This window comes from Wyeomyia smithii, chromosome 2, assembly GCF_029784165.1.
Source record: "Wyeomyia smithii strain HCP4-BCI-WySm-NY-G18 chromosome 2, ASM2978416v1, whole genome shotgun sequence".
NCBI lineage: Eukaryota > Metazoa > Arthropoda > Insecta > Diptera > Culicidae > Wyeomyia > Wyeomyia smithii.
In genome coordinates this window covers 143,006,174-143,020,354 of record NC_073695.1, presented here as the reverse complement: position 1 = coordinate 143,020,354, position 14,181 = coordinate 143,006,174, and positions in this window count along the sequence as shown.

The following is a 14,181-nucleotide window of genomic DNA, read 5'->3' as shown; positions in this document are numbered from 1 at the left end:
GATTTGTTTATATTATTTGAAATGATTGGTTTTATCGGAATGACAACATCCTCGACTTTTGGCTTTTGTAAATCACCTCTATTCCGGAAATATATTGAATGCATTTCAGTTATTTTCGTTTTTTTTTTAGAAACTGAAAGTGGTCATCTTCGAATTCAAAATGGTGTGCAGGGTCAATGATTGGCTTCTATACATCATTTCGATTCCGGAAATATCCATATGTTGTAGTATTCGGTTATTTTCGGCTGTTTCCCAGAAGTTGCCATTTGACAATTCAAACTGGTGTCTGAGGTCAAGTTTTAGCTACTTGCATCATTCTGGATCCGGTGATACACATATTAGGTGGTATTTGGTCACTTCAGGCTATTTTTTCAGAAACCGTAAGTCGCCATCTTGGATTTTAAAATGGCATTAGGAGACAATTTCTGGCCTCTGAGCGTCAATCTAGTTGAAGAAACACTCATACTGAGAGGTATTTGGTCGATTTCGGTTGTTTTCCAGACACCGTAAGTCGCCATCTTATAATTCAAAATGTTGTCAGAGGTCGATTTGTGGCTACAGTCCATCATAACAATCCTGGAAATACCCATATTGGGTGGTCTTTGGTCATTTGCCGCTGTTTCTCAGAAACCGGAAGTCGCCATCTTGGATTTCAAAATGGCATTAGGAGACAATTTTTGGCCTCTGAGCGTCAATCTGGTTGAAGAAACGCTCATATTGGGTGGTATTTTGTCATTTTCGGTTGTTTTCTAGACACCGGAAGTCGCCATCTAACAATTCAAAATGTTGTCTGAGGTCGATTTGTGGCTTCAGTGCATCATAAAATCCCGGAAATACCCATATTGGGTGGCATTTGGTCATTTGCCGCTGGTTTCCAGAAACCGGAAGTCGCCATCTTGGATTTCAAAATGGCATTAGGGGACAGTTTTTGGCCTCTGAGCGTCATTTTGGTTGAAGAAACACTCACATTCGGTGATATCTGGTCATTTTCGGCTGTTTTCCAAGCACCAGTAGCCATCTTACAATTCAAAATGTTGTCTGAGGTCGATTTCTGGCTTCAGTGCACCATAAAAATTCCAGAAATACCCAAATTGGGTGGTATTTGGTCACTTCAGGCTATTTTTCAGAAACCGTAAGTCGCCATCTTGGATTTTAAAATGGCATTAGGAAAAAATTTTTGGCCTCTGAGCATCAATCTGGTTGAAGAAACACTTATATTTGGTGGTATTTTGTCATTTTTGGTTGTTTTCTAGACACCGGAAGTCGCCATCTTGGATTTCAAAATGGCATTAGTGGACAGTTTTTGGCCTCCGAGCGTCACTCTGGTTGAAGAAACACTCATATTTGGTGAAATTTGGTCATTTTCGGCAGATTTTCAGACACCGGAAGCCGCCATCTTACAATTCAAAATGTTGTCTGAGGTCGATTTGTGGCTTCAGTGCGTCATAACAATTCCGGAAATACTCATATTGGGTGGTATTTGATCATTTGCCGCTGTTTTTCAGGAACCGGAAGTCGCCATCTTGGATTTCAAAATGGCATTAGAGGACAGTTTTTGGCCTCTGAGTGTCATTCTGGTTAAAGAAACACTCATATTGGATGGTATTTGGTCATTTTCGGCTGTTTACCAAAAACCGGAAGTCGCCATCTTACAATTCAAAATGTTGTCGGAGGTCGATTTGTGGCTTCAGTGCGTCATAACAATTCCGGAAATACCCTTTGTTACGCCCTTTTTCAGAAACCGGAAGTCGCCATCTTGGATTTAAAAATGGCCTTTGGAGACATGCCAGAAGAAGGAAGGGTGTCGAAACATTATGGAAATGTTTGTAACATCTACAAACATTCACTTGCCAAATTTGGTTATATTTGCTTGATTGGTTCTTGAGCTGTGCGAAATTTGAGTATCATTTGTATGGGATACCTCCCTTATAGAAGAGGGAGGGGTGTCAAACCATTATGGATACATTTGTTACCCTTAAAAACATCCACATACCAAATTTGATTGTTTTTGGTTGATTGGTTCTCGAGCTGTGCGAAATTCGTGTTTCATTTGTATGGGACCCCTCCCTTGTTGAAGACGGAGGGGTGTCAAATCATTATCGATATATTTGTTACCCCTTAAAACATCCACCTACCCAATAGAGCGCTATAACATGTGCTTCAAAACACGTGCGCCAGCGTGAGCGCTAAGAACCCGCGCGTGAGCATGGGCGACGCTGAGCGACGCTACCGTTTGTCGAGTTCTTTTTGTTTATTCAATGCCTCGGTGGCTTTAGTGACTAATCATCGTGGAAGGCAAAGTGTTTTCGCCAACGCTTACATTCCGGATATGTTTACAAATGGTCTTGTTTTGGTGGACAACGGCAGACGGCCGTGTCCCGGTTCTACACTCTACCTGTTTTTCATTTCTTTCAACGGAAGGCTTACTGTCTTTCGGACTAAGGTAAACTGTACCGTATGACAATATTCTGCGTTACGGAACATAAGGTATTTCTGCGCGGGGTGTGACGTCACGTCTGCCACTCCGCCTAGTTGGCCATTATCTAGAAGAGATAATGGTCACATGGTCCGTTCAGACGGCCGATAGGTGTGTTTTTCATAACAATTATTTTTCGCGTATTCATGCTACTATATACATATTCGTTTTCATGATATTCCTTCTTTCCTTTGCACGTAAATTCAATTAATTATAATGGTGCTACATATCATTTCTACATAAATTAACGTTTCCAGACATGGATTTTCTTCATAACAAATTGACAAATGTTCGCTCGCCTGGTGCGCTGCGCCTTGTAGGTATCCGCTGCTTAGCTGTCGTATTCAAGCGACGGGTTACAGGGGGTTTGAAACGGGAGGGTGCGTCTGGCAATAAAGGTTCTCATCGGTTGGTTGTGGTGTCATCCGTGCGAACTCATCCCTAAGGCTTCATCGGGTTATTTACAATAGTTAAGGCTGCAGTTCAGTTTTACGATTGTTCAGAGTGTGTTGTTGAACTGCAATGTTGGGTTAGCCGTATCCCTTTGACATAGATCGGCTGTATTTTTGTTTGGCTTATAGTATTGTTACGCGCCGTGTGGCGAAAAGATTTGTGATTGCCACTGGCTCTGTTGCATAATGCAGTCACTTGGTTTATCATCTTTAACTGTCTGCGCGGGGTGTCCAATTACCCACTAACATATGTGCACACACTTTCAAATCGTATTGCGGAAAGAACATAGTTGAATTAACACGAGCAAAATTTTGTTGCGTCATTTTGCTTGTTTGGCTTTGACCTCGAATCCTTATTTGTAGATGTCAATAACTCTCAATGAGCAATATATATTTGGAACAAATTATTACGCCCTTTGCTGTGTAGTAAGCTGTATTCGTCTTCGCGCTGAAGTCTCGATTCTGGCTCGACCATAAGCCGCATTGATTGAGTTCTGTTGCACATCTGGCCTCTTCAGGGGTCAAAAACTGGATACTGCTCGTCTCCTCTTGGTAATATCGTTTGGCTTTACCTCCATCTCGACCATAGACATCCGCCGTTCAACTCCCCTCGCAACCGTCTTCTTTCCTTTTCGCGCTGTACTGGGCATCATGGTATGCCCCCATCTCAGCGTCCGTTGTAATCACCTCTGTCGTCTTCGATGATCGGGAACTCGCCTCGTTGTCAATTCTTAGATGCTCTTTCTTTCCCTTTGTCAGGTATTTTCTGTCCGTTTCATAAATAAATCATTTCATTGTACAAACCGCGTTGATTAAATATTCATCGTTTTCTTCTGTTTTTGTATACAATGTTTGTCTAATACCTGGCGTCTTCTTAACACCTCATATCATTTTTTTATTTGCAGTAAAAATGTCTCGTCACTTTCTCGTCTGTTTCATTCTTTAATCTTTTGAATCTCTTTTTAATATGTAATCTTTCAATTCTAGAATCGTCTCTTATTCAGCGTCATACTTACACACTACTTATTCTCCTCCTTAGTATGCAGTTGCCCGCATAATCCCCTCCCTCTTCCGTCCGAAGGTGCGACTACTCGCACTAGTGATTCCTGAAAGATAAGAAGGTTAGAAAATAAAAGAAAAATCTCGCACACTCACTCATTCTGGGCTAATTACTCCCTTGTTTACTCTTTCAGTCAGCATTCACCTCAACCATTCCGGGTTAATTACTTCCGATGTACACACTCACACAACCTTAACTAATGAAAGAATAGTTGGAATCCCTTAAAGTCAGTAGTCTGTTCGTCTGGAAAGTTCAGCCCTCTTTTCAAATGTCTTTCCTAGTTCTATTGTTGTTCGTCATTTAAGTCATCTCCATCGCAAAAAAATTTCCCAATACAGCATACATCGATTTTCTTCTTCGTTTTCTTTTTGAGCCAATAGCTATCAAACCTCGTTGTCATGGGGTCTTTTGTTCACTATAATTTCTTTCCCATGTTAACATTTGCATTTTACAGAGGAAAACAAATGCTGTTCTAAATTCTTTTAACTCTTTTTTTCCATTACAACCATCCAGACCATTCTAGTAATTTGAATTCCCCAAGTTTTTTGTTTATTTAACTTTTATCGGCGGGGTTCCTCGTCCCTCACGCCTTCATTCGTATTTGAATTTTTCCAACTGTGTCATGCCATTTGACTAATATCATCAAAGGCTGTATATATTTTTTGGCGACTTATTCCATTTCTTCACACCTTTACTTCAGTATACTTTCTTCCGTTTGGTTCTGCCTATGGATTCCCGTCAATAAAATCATTCATCTTTTTCGGCGACTTTTCGTATTTCTTCACGCCTATATTTTACTTCCTCTTTACTTTTTCATACAGTTTTAGGTGCTTGCTAATATAAATTATGCCATCCAATACCGTATTCCATTAAATATATTCTGTCTGTTAACCTTGAAAGCATAGTTTAAGTTCAAATAATCAGTCATAATAACGCTTATGCCGGTTATTATGAACTTTTTCTAAACGATTGCCGTTTCTAATCACCGTGGTCATTTCGCTTGGAATGTCCACTATTTCATATGGTCCCCTCCATATGTTATGGAGCTTTTTTCCTGCACCAGTAGCTACGGCCTTCACTAATACTTGTTCACCCCACATGGGTTTGTAATAATTAGATGGTCTGTCGTAAATTTGTTCGCGGTTCTCTTTACTCCTTTTCAGGTTGGCTTGTGCGTTAGCATGTAAATCGTAAAATATTTTCTTCATTTCATGTGTGTATGCGTCTTTTCCACTCCGTTCCGCTTATAGATTGAAGTCGGGATGCGACCTATCCGCCCGTACAATAATTCGAATGGCGTATATCCTGTGGACGAGTTTACTAATGTGTTGTATTCAAACGTGAAAAATGGTAACAACTCGTCGCATGTATGCGGCTTTCCGCCAATAAATTGTCTCCAATACGTTTTTAACTCGCGGTTCGATCTCTCTACCAAGTTTGCCTGTGGATGATACGAGCTAGTAGTAATTTTCTTGATCTTTAAAATTTTGCACACCTCTTTCTTCAGTGAGCTCACAAAATCTGCGCCGTTGTCTGTGACTAGTTTGGGGAACGGGGAACCGAATTTACAAATATAATTTTCTACGAAGGTCTTGGCTACCGTCTGGCTTAGGTATCTCGTCAAGTCATCTTGCATGACTAGACCATAACGGTTTCCCATATCGGACTCGGGTAACACCACGATATCCATGTATAATTTCTCAAAAGGCTCCGATGCGGTCGTGGTGATCGGCATCGGTAACTTGTTTGATCTTCCAATTTTGTTATTTTGGCAAGAATCACACTGCCGAACGTAGTTCTCGATAACCCGTTTCATCGTAGCCCACGTAAAAAGTGTACCAATTCTCTGGCGCATTCGTCGCGCTCCTACGTGCCCTCCTAAGGGTGCATCGTGAAATTCCCTTAAAATTGTTTCCACTTGATCTGGCGCAATTACTGTACGCTCGCTATTAGCATTATATAGTATTATTTGTTTTTCTAGCTTACCCGCTAGGAACTGAATCATTTGCAGAACCTCCTGCTGCTTGATTTTTCTGAAGGATATTAGGTGAATGATCCCGGCTGCCTTTACTGCCGCGGGGCTCTTATTGAAGCTATCCAAAAATTGTGAAAAAAAAACCGGCCATCGATTAACGAATTTTCGCTGCCGTCTACTATGAAACCGCCTACTTTCTTGTCTTTAAATTTCAGTACACCATCCTACGTATACGTATTCTTTCAGTCCTTGTGACAGCTGATACAGTGTCTGAAGTTCTCTGTATGCTGTCCGACAGTTTAAAATGATAAGACGAGCTTCGATATTTCTCTCATCCAATATTCTCTTTGAGACTTCCGCCGTCTCGCTTGGTATCAGGTCATTTGATAATGCCTGATAATGCGCTCAATTCATCTGAAGCGTTCTTCTGCTGCTCTATCAGGCGTTTCTGCTCGCGCGTAATCATGGCTATCTGCCTGCGAGGTGAACTTTCTTCCCCCTGACACGTCCCATCTGACAAACGTGACAGAAAATCGGCGACTATGTTTTCGCTACCTTCTTTATACCTGATGCTGCATTCCAAACTTTAGTCGCAATCTTGTCAGCGTTGGAGATGTCTCTTTGAGCCTCCAAGTCGCTATAAGTGGTCTGTGGTCCGTGTAAACGATAAACTTTTGACCAAAAATGTGATGTTTGAAATATTCTATGGCCCATACAATAGCCAATAGTTCCTTTTCTATGATATGATACCTGGTCTCTGCACCTACAAGTGCACGACTCGCGAATGCGATCGGCCGGTGCATGGATTTTTCGTTCGACAGGACGGCTCCAATAGCATAATTGCTAGCGTCTGTTGTAATAACAAAAGTGTCTTGATAATCTGGCCGGACTAAAACTGGCTCTGTAATCAGCGCGTTTCTAAGGAATTCAAACGCTTCCTGACATTCTTTTCCCCACACAAATTTAGCGTCTTTCTTCAACAAGTCATTCAGCGGCTTGCGCTTCTCTGCGATGTTGGGGATAAACTTCCCGTAAAAATTCACTGTTCCCAAAAATGATCTTATTCCTTTCACGTTTGTGGGCGGTTTAAGGCTCTGAATGGCCTGAATATTTGCATTGGTGGGTTTTATGCCTTCTATCATTATGGTCGGTGATAGTGTCCCCTAATTATGGTCGGTGATAGTGTCCCCTAAAACTATAATATCATCGAGGTAGACGAATGCTTTCACGTCCCCTATCTCAAAAAGAACAGTATTCATAAGTTTTTGGAATGTTGAGGGACTGTTCTTTAACCCCATCGGCATTCGTGTAAATTCGAAGTGGCCTTTGTGAGTGGAAAACGCCGTTTTAGCCGCATCTCGGCGGTCGATCGGGACTTGATAGAAACCCGATTTTAAATCAATAGAGGAAAAATATTTTGCTCCTCAAACATTATCCAATATCTCATTTGTAAGAGGTATTGGGTATACAAACGGCTTGGTAACTTCGTTCAATGATCTTAAGTCCACCACAATTCTGTATCTTTTATTACCGTCAGCATCCGGTTTCTTTGGTACACATAACACCGGTGCATTCCAGGGACTAGTGCTGGGTCTAATAATACCCTGCGCTCTCATTTCATCGATTTCTTTATTAATGTGCCGTTTGTGGCCTCCGGAAATCTATATTGCCGTTTATTGATAGGCACCTCCGATGAAGTTTCTATCGTGTGTACGGCGGCGTCAGTAGTAGTTAACCTGTCGCCTTCGAAAAAGAAGATATCTGCATAGCTTTCAACCATATTCTTTACTGTCTTAAATTCCCTATCAGACAAGTGTGCCAAATTCAGCACCTGCCGTAGTTTTTCAATTCTTGCATTTCCTTTTGTCTCTGGTGTCAGTTTATGTTCTAATAGGTCATAATCTAGCCTCGAGTTAAGATCTAACTCGGCCATTATCGTAGTTTCCCTGTCATGAGATGTGTCCTTCGGCACCTCATACGTATGGGGTGCCTTTCCCTCTATGTTGGAAATTTCTCTAGGCTCCACGTAGGCTATGGAATTTTAATTGAAAATATTATCTCGTAGTTGGTTCTGCACCATGACTCTATTTCTGGCTGCCACATAAACATGTCGACAAAGGACTTCCTCTTTGGGCATACTCCACGGACTCAAGTCGTCCGGACTTCTGTTTCCGTGTTTTTTGAACACTATATAATCAAAATTATTTCCAATTTGAAGCGCATGCTTCTCTAAAAATTCAATGCGTGCATTAATTATATTCGAAAATGCACCTGTGTCTAAGATCAGGTTTAACGTAAATTTGACATTCTGCCTAGCCAGTAGGGTTAACATTAAGTACCCTCTGACATCGTAATATACTCGCTTAGCCACACAAGCACTGTTGTCTCTTATGTGATTGCATGCGGTCCTCCAATCGGCTATTTCTATGTTGCTGGGCTCATCGGTACATCTCCGCCAGTCAACATCTTCGCAAATTTCTGCTAAATCCTCGTCCATAATACCTTCTTTTTGAAAATTAATACTTCTTACATTAATCTTGGCTACCATAAGCATTGTCTGAGGCATCCGGGTATACGAATTTCTGTACCTCCTATCAGTTAGTCCATTTTGACCATAATAATTATATTTACAACCATGGGCGTACATTCTGTGCCGAACACGCATCAGTACTGGACGTGTTTGGTGATCGGTCCGATAGAGTATAAAACAAAAGACGTGTGAACAAGTGTTGGCATTGTTTGCCTGGTCGAGTGAAATAAATCCGGGTTCAAGGTCGTTCCTTTGTGCAACTGTTTCGCATCGTGACTGCCAGCTGGTGCGTAAGCCGATTTGGCTGCTGGCTGGATTGTGCTACAGCAGTGGACGAGACACAAACGAGGAAAAAGAAGAAGCCATCAGTGTCAGCGAGTCGTATCGCTGTGTGGAGTGATCTCACACCTGGCTCGCTGCTGGTGGCTGTTTGGTGCTGCTGTATTGGTGCTGCTGGCTGTAACGGCTGCTACTTCGAACGATCGGACAACCAACCTTACTGGAAGGTAGAAATAAAAAGGTACGTGTTCTTGTCAGCGCTAGTGCGCTAAACATAGCGCGATGGATGTAGATCCCTCGCCTCCCGCGCCACCATCCCCGAACCCCTCTGACCCTGACCCTTCTGTTACCCCCTCCCCTGTTCATTCTTCAGTCCCCCCTCGCCCCAGGCTTTACCCAGACGGAGCCCAGGGCAGCTATACTGTCTATTTTCGGCCAAAGGCGGGACCGAAATCGAAACAGTTGAACCTCTTGCAGATTTCTAAAGACCTGACGAAGGAGTACAAGGGCGTGACCGAAATTTCCAAGGTCCGGCCTAACAAGCTCCGTGTCGTGGTCGGTAACCTGAAAGAGGCCAACGATATAGCTTGCTCTGAGCTCTTCACACGCGAGTATCGCGTTTACATACCCGCACGAGACGTGGAGATCGACGGTGTCATAACCGATTCGAGTCTGTCCGTCGAGTGTATACTGCAAAGTGCCAAAGGGTGCTTTAAGAACAAAACGTGTCCCGAAGTAAAGGTGCTCGACTGCAAGCAATTGCGGTCAGCATCGATCATCGGTGGCAAAACAGTATACACTCCGTCAGACTCGTTTCGAGTTACGTTCGCCGGGTCTGCACTACCAAGCCACGTCTCGATCCACCGGGTTCGTCTCCCTGTGAGGCTCTACGTGCCCCGCGTCATGAACTGCCTGAATTGCAAGCAGTTAGGCCATACAGCCGCCTACTGCTGCAATAAGGCACGTTGTGGCAAGTGTGGGGAGTCTCATGCGGAAGATTCTTGCAGTGTTAACGCTGAAAAGTGTATTCACTGCGGAGAAAATCTGCATGAGCTCTCGACATGTGCGGTGTACATGCAGCGCAGGGATAAAATAAAACGGTCTCTCAAAGAGCGTTCAAAGCGTTCCTACGCTGACATGCTGAAGAAGACCGTTACCACTTCTCCCGTTACTTCGAACCCCTTCGATCTGTTGCCCTCTGAGGAAACCGATTCTGACGATTCACCAGCGGGAGCATCTTACGCCAATCCTGGGGAGTCTAGAAAGAGGAAAAATATTTCCTCTCCTAAACTTCCCAGAAAAGGTCCTAAGATTTCTCAAAGTGAAATGAAAGTTACAAACAAACCAAACAGTGCTGCGGAAAAACCGAAGCAAACTCCTCCTGGGCTGGCAAATTTAAAGTCCCAGAAGGAGTTCCCAGCACTGCCAGGAACATCTAAAACCCCAGTTGCTCCTTTTACACTCCCAGTTGATGAAACAAACTCTGGATTAGTGAAATTTTCTGACATTGTGGACTGGATTTTTGAAACTTTCAATGTACCCGATCCAATTAAAATTTTTCTTACAGCATTCCTCCCAACAGTTAGATCATTTTTGAAGCAGTTGACTGCCCAATGGCCTCTCCTTGCAGCGATTGTATCCTTCGATGCCTAATTCAACTGCGTATATGAAGGATTCTATCTCTGTCTTACAGTGGAATTGTAGAAGTATTTTACCAAAAATTGATTCGTTTAAAGTTTTGATAAATAAAAACAAATGCGATGCATTTTCCCTTTGTGAAACTTGGCTTACTTCAAATATTGATCTCAACTTCCATGATTTTAATATTATTCGCCTTGATCGAGACACCCCATATGGAGGAGTACTTTTAGGGATTAAAAAGTGCTATTCTTTCTATCGTATTAACCTCCCCTCGATTCCAGGCATCGAAGTTGTCGCATGTCAAATGACAATACAAGGTAAAGAGCTTTGTATTGCCTCAATATATATTCCTCCCAGAGCACAGGTTGGGCAACGGCTGCTCTTTGATTTAATAGAACTTCTTCCCTCGCCACGTTTGATTTTGGGAGACTTCAACTCTCATGGCGTGGCTTGGGGTTCCCCATACAATGATAACCGCTCCTCTTTAATCTATAACCTTTGCGATGACTTCGACATGACTATTTTAAACAACGGTGAAATGACACGTATCCCGAAACCTCCAGCGCGCCCAAGCGCTTTGGATCTATCCTTATGTTCGACGTCGCTACGGTTGGATTGCACATGGAAGGTAATCCTCGATCCTCACGGTAGCGACCATCTGCCTATTCTTATTTCAATTACTAACGGGTCAACTCGCATGCGACCAATTGACATTCCGTATGACCTCACACGAAATGTCGATTGGAAGTTATACGAGGAAATGATTTCAAAAGCGGTCGAGTCGATTCAACATCATTCACCACTTGAAGAATACAACCTCCTCGCGGGCTTGATTCTCGACGCCGCGTTGCAAGCCCAAACGAAGAAATATCCCGGCGTAACGATCAAAGAACGGCCTCCCACTCCGTGGTGGGACCAAGAGTGCTCCGATGTCTACACGCAAAGATCCGACGCGTTTAAGGCCTACCAGACGGGAGGTATACCTGGCGACTATTTACGGTATTCGGAGCTTGATACCAAGCTTAAAAGCTTGGCTAAAGCAAAGAAACGTGGATATTGGCGTCGGTTCGTGAACGAGACGTCGAGGGAGACATCGATGAGCACTCTTTGGAACACAGCCCGAAGAATGCGGAATCGCGTAACGGTCAACGAAAGCGAGGAGTCTTCAAGTAGGTGGATATTTGATTTTGCCAGGAAAGTATGTCCGGACTCTGTTCCTGAGCAAAATATTGTTCGCGATGCGTCTCCGGGCCACGACGCGATAGAATCCCCTTTTACGATGGCAGAACTTTCAGTTGCCCTCCTTTCCTGTAACAATAACGCGCCTGGATTAGATAGAATCAAATTCAACTTGTTGAAGAATCTACCCGGCAATGCCAAGAGGCGCTTGTTGAACTTGTTCAATAAGTTCCTGGAGCAAAACATTGTACCGCAGGATTGGAGGCAAGTGAAGGTGATCGCCATCCAAAAACCAGGGAAACCAGCTTCTAATCACAACTCTCATAGGCCGATTGCAATGCTATCCTGTATCCGGAAATTGATGGAAAAAATGATACTCCGTCGTTTAGACCACTGGGTCGAATCAAATGGTCTACTATCAGAAACTCAATTTGGCTTCCGCCGTGCCAAAGGGACGAATGATTGTCTTGCGTTGCTTTCAACAGATATTCAGCTGGCGTATGCTCGTAAAGAACAAATGGCGTCTGCGTTCTTGGACATTAAGGGGGCTTTTGATTCCGTTTCTATTGACATTCTTTCGGGTAAACTTCACCGACAAGGATTTTCTTCAATTTTGAACAATTTTTTGCACAATTTGTTGTCCGAAAAGCACATGCATTTTACGCATGGCGATTTGGCAACTTTTCGCATTAGCTACATGGGTCTTCCCCAGGGCTCATGTTTAAGCCCCCTTCTTTACAACTTTTATGTAAATGACATCGACGAATGTCTGGCAAATTCATGCACGATAAGACAACTTGCAGACGACAGTGTAATCTCTGTTACAGGAGCCAAAGCTGCCGATTTGCAAGGACCATTGCAAGATACCTTGGACAATTTGTCTGCTTGGGCCTTACAGCTAGGTATCGAATTCTCTCCGGAGAAGACTGAGATAGTAGTTTTTTCTAGGAAGCATGAACCTGCTCAGCTTAAAACACAATTAATGGGTAAAACGATTTCTCAGGTTTTGGTACACAAATATCTTGGTGTCTGGTTCGACTCTAAAGGCACCTGGGGTTGTCACGTGAGGTATCTGATGAAAAAATGTCAACAAAGAGTGAATTTTCTTCGTACAATAACCGGACAATGGTGGGGAGCCCATCCAGGAGACCTTATAAGGCTTTACCAAACAACGATATTGTCTGTTATTGAATACGGGTGTTTCTGCTTCCGCTCCGCAGCAAACACACATTTGATCAAACTGGAGCGAATACAATATCGTTGTTTGCGTATCGCCTTAGGTTGCATGCAGTCGACCCATACGATGAGTTTGGAGGTTTTAGCTGGAGTACTACCATTGAAAAACCGCTTCTGGAGCCTGTCTTCTCGTATTCTAATCAAATGTGAGGTCTTGAACCGTCCCGTGATTGAAAATTTTGAAAGGTTAATCGAACTTAATTCTCAAACCCGTTTTATGACATTGTATTTCAATCACATGTCCCAAAATATTAACCCTTCTTCGAATATTCCAAATCGTGTCGACTTATCAAATACTTCTGATTCTACTGTGTTTTTCGATACATCCATGATAGAAGAAACTCGTGGAATCCCGGATCATTTACGCGTGCAGCAGATCCCTAAAATTTTTTCCAATAAATATCGAAACATCAACTGCGACAATATGTACTACACTGACGGATCACTTCTTGATGGGTCCACTGGCTTCGGTATCTTCAATAACAATTTAACCGTCTCCCATAAGCTCGATAATCCTGCTTCTGTTTACGTCGCAGAATTAGCTGCAATTCAGTACACCCTAGGGATTATCGAAAAAATGCCCACGGACCATTATTTCATCTTTACGGACAGTCTCAGTTCCATTGAGGCTCTCCGATCGATGAAAGATGTTAAGCACTCTCCGTATTTCCTGGGGAAAATACGGGAACATCTGAGTGCTTTATCCGAAAAATCTACTCAGATTACCTTAGCGTGGGTCCCTTCTCACTGCTCGATACCGGGTAATGAGAAAGCGGACTCTTTGGCTAAGGTGGGCGCAACAAACGGTGATATTTATGAAAGACCAATTGCCTTTAATGAATTTTTCGCACTTGTACGTCAGAATACGATCATCAGTTGGCAAAATGCTTGGACCAGAGGGGAATTGGGAAGGTGGTTACATTCCATAATCCCCAAAGTATCGACGAACCCGTGGTTCAAGGGGTTGGATGTAGGTCGGGATTTCATTTGCGTGATGTCCCGGCTTATGTCCAATCACTATAGATTTGACGCACATCTCCGTCGTGTTGGGCTCGGGGAAAGTGGTATCTGTGCCTGTGGTGAAGGTTATCACGAAATAGAGCATGTGGTTTGGTCATGCCCTGTACACCGTGACGCCAGGTCTAAATTAATAGCTTCCCTGCAGGCCGAGGGTAGACAGCCGGCTGTTCCTGTTCGTGATGTCTTGGCGAGCCGTGACCTATCCTACATGTCCCTTATATACGTTTTCCTGAAATCCATCCACGCCCCAGTCTAGTCCCGTTCCCCTCCGTCTACACCCAACAAAACGACAAGAACACGTTTGAACCTTAAGCACAAAACCAGCAACCAGAC